The sequence below is a fragment of the Anarrhichthys ocellatus genome, unplaced genomic scaffold (genome assembly GCF_004355925.1).
Source record: "Anarrhichthys ocellatus isolate YVR2014 unplaced genomic scaffold, GSC_Weel_1.0 scaffold16, whole genome shotgun sequence".
Taxonomy (NCBI): Eukaryota; Metazoa; Chordata; class Actinopteri; order Perciformes; family Anarhichadidae; genus Anarrhichthys; species Anarrhichthys ocellatus.
The window spans coordinates 1,910,865-1,913,974 of record NW_022280046.1 but is presented as its reverse complement, the minus strand read 5'-3'; the positions used below and the strand labels follow the sequence as shown (position 1 = coordinate 1,913,974).

Genomic DNA, 3,110 nt, shown 5'->3' with positions numbered 1-3,110 from the left:
AAGAAATCAGGAAGGGGGCAAACACTTTTTCACACAAATGTATGTAGTCAGCATTGCATTCTTTTACCAGGCCTCGGCTATTGCTTTCATCCAAAGAGAACTTGTTCATTTTGCATTAGAAGGACCCACAGCAGAGTTCCCTCCATGCATCAGTAAAACAAACAATCAAAGACGAGAGAGAGAATACATATGGCTACCACCCAATTTCTTTTTTATCATGGTGACATAAGTTCTTACTGGTTCCTAATAATCAATAGAGCACTAATAAGATTCCTTGGCTTTTTACACTCTTTAGTTTCTTTAATGTTTTTAAAAATGAGAGGTTTAGACAAATATGTCATCAGTATTTTAAAACATTGCCGTACAAGATATACAGTATGGGTTTCACTTTATTTCCAAAGCACCTACATTACAAATTTTGCGCACCAAACATATCTACATGCCAATAAAATACAATGGTGATATAGTAGTATATGGTGTTTATACAGCTGTATCCTATATGAAGCCCGCACTGACAAGTGTCTTTGTATCCATTGAGGAAAATGTCATGACAGCGGCTTGTGTGATGATGATCCTCCTCTTCCGTCAATCCACATGATCTGTCACCCTGTAACGGTAAACAAGCATTTATTATTATGCTAAAACTGTACAGAAATACAATATGTGTCATGGTTGTTTTTCATCACAGTTGCATGCTTCAGAGCGTGTGTTAGGATCTGATATTTAGAAGTCTTGATGAAAATGCCTGCTGTAGTTTTTTTTTTTCCAACATGACTCTCCCCTCATTTCCTGTCATCTCTCTATTCGACAAATGAAGACAAAAAAAATGCAGAAAAAAGACCCTTGATAATTCACAATTCTCTTCCCATGGACTGATGTGTGGAAATAGTAGAATTAAACATGTATCAGTGTTTAAGTAACCGTTAAAAGGTGCATGAACAGGATTCAAAGCAGTAATACAGCAGAAAACAACTATTTATGCCAAAAGATATAGCTAGCTCTGTCGGCACGTTTGTCGTAGGTTTTACTGTCAGCGCTGTGAGCAGCTAGCTATGAGTAGCCAGCTCAGGCGTCACCATGTTGAGAGGCAATCAAAATGCTCCCAATTTCATATTATGCACCTTTAAACAGTGAGTCGCTTGGCCTCGCCTGGTCAAACATTACCAACGTACTCCTCTTGTGCAGGAACCACAGGTAGCACCGTATTTCTTTTCCACCTCTTGGGAACAAAAATCTGGATGATGCAAATACATGGTCCCCACAACCTGTGACTGATTCATACAAATACAGATCTGTAGTTACAGTATGCAAATGTCATTTCAGCACATCACTGTGTGACGCACGTACCTGAGGCTGAGCAGTGAAGGGCTGTGTCACCCGCTCACCTGGAACACACACACACCTGGGAAGAGACGGGTTTCTGTTTTATATGTAGACAACATTTGTCTTTGGGTGTCAAAAAAGTCCGACAGTAGTAACTGTAATTCATGTTTCAGACTTTGGGGAGAGTTTTAGTTAGACCTGGTACCATCAGTAGTGTGTCACCTTTGTTCTGATTCATGATGATAGCGTCATCACTCACACCATGTTGCCTGACCAGCGTTTTGAAGTCATCCAGCACAGTAGCCCTCACACTCATAGTTCGACCTGAAGAAGACAGAATTACCATTACATAGACTGATCCATATAGTGAATAAAAATCACTTCCATATAAAAAGTACAACAAATTAACATATCGATAGATGCAATTGTCACTCACTATAAAGTTTGAATGCGGTGGTTTTATTTCCTGATGGTTTCTCTGTGCTCAGCAGAAGAATCATTGCGTACTCATGATAGTTGGAATGAACCACGAAGGAATCAACATCTGCCCTGAACCCTGCAGAAAGGAAAGTGTTCACAATGCTTTGCTTGCCAGATTTAGTTGAGCATTACCTTGTTAATGTGGTGTAAAAGAAATGAACAGAACATAACATTTAAAAAAAAAAAAAAAGGATGGGGAGAGGAAGAAAGTCTGAGAAACATACTTGCAACATGGTGGAAGAATCGTCCCGGAGTGTTGGTCAAACCATAATCTGTAGACGTCAGTTTACATGAGCCATTCCTACATGCATGCAAACACGGCACAGGTTACACTGCATGGTATAGCATCTTAAACTACTAGAAAGCATGTAAATCTGACCTGAAACTAGTGGCAGTCATTGTGAAGTTGCCATCAGAGGCCACATGTTGCAGTTCCAGTGCAACAATGACGGGGTTTCCCCTCTTACGCTGCATGTAGTGAGGACAAGTAGAAACCACTGCTACCTCATACCACTTCCCCATGAACTGCAGGGGACACAGACATATTTACTCTTCAGCAAAGCATTGAACAAGACAAAAATATGCATGGGAGAAAGGGGAAAAATAGGGCAAAAGAATTGTTTCCATTTATGAATAAAACAATAAAATCTGTATTTCAACCAACTCACCTGGGCCAGATCAAAGTTCTCCTGTGTGAGGATGAAAGGTTCTATAAGGACAGGGGCCGTGTGCACGAGCCAGGCCGACCCCAAGACCAGCAGAGACACAGCACTCACCGCTCTCTGCATCATGTCAGTCCCTCTGGGTCAAACACACACCGTATGTTTGGGTTTTGTAAATACCCTCCCGCAACAAACACAAAACTACAAGAGCGAAGTTCGGATTGTCTTCTTATCTCATCTTTGTGTGTCTTTGCCCGAGTGTGTGCAATCCATATAATCAGCAATGAATCATTGGACTTCAGAATTTGAAGCTAAAACAAACAACCAATCAATACATGTCAGAATTTAACAACTGATAATTACCAGGAAAAAGGCCAGATTGCTGTCTGCCACATGTGTCTCTTTTGAAAGTACCACCAGAGTCACTGTTTTCCTGATTCTACACAAAGCGTCTTTAACCAGATTCCTCACAGTATCCTGATTATCATACGTGCTGTGTGATATTAGGTGACATAGATAGCTTTGATATTAGCTTGTTTTGAAAACTCTGGTTCACAGTAGGAACATACTGATGTGCAGTCAGGTGCAGTATCTGCCCCCTGGTGTTCAAAAGTGAACTACACCACTTCACTCGGAAGCACAAAC

General features: G+C 40.7%; 1 long non-coding RNA gene across 2 annotated transcripts; it reads right to left on the bottom strand.

Annotated features, from left to right (window-relative positions):
* Positions 1-328: 328 nt before the first annotated feature.
* Positions 329-2,165, bottom strand: LOC116388100 (uncharacterized). 2 transcript variants are annotated; one of them, XR_004213053.1, is made up of 6 exons: positions 2,028-2,165; positions 1,760-1,879; positions 1,546-1,647; positions 1,348-1,402; positions 1,122-1,271; positions 329-607 (listed from the first exon to the last, which is right to left on the bottom strand). It is a non-coding gene; the product is annotated as an uncharacterized LOC116388100 (long non-coding RNA). The 2 variants fall into 2 exon arrangements; XR_004213052.1 differs by having other exon boundaries at positions 1,122-1,402.
* Positions 2,166-3,110: the final 945 nt, after the last annotated feature.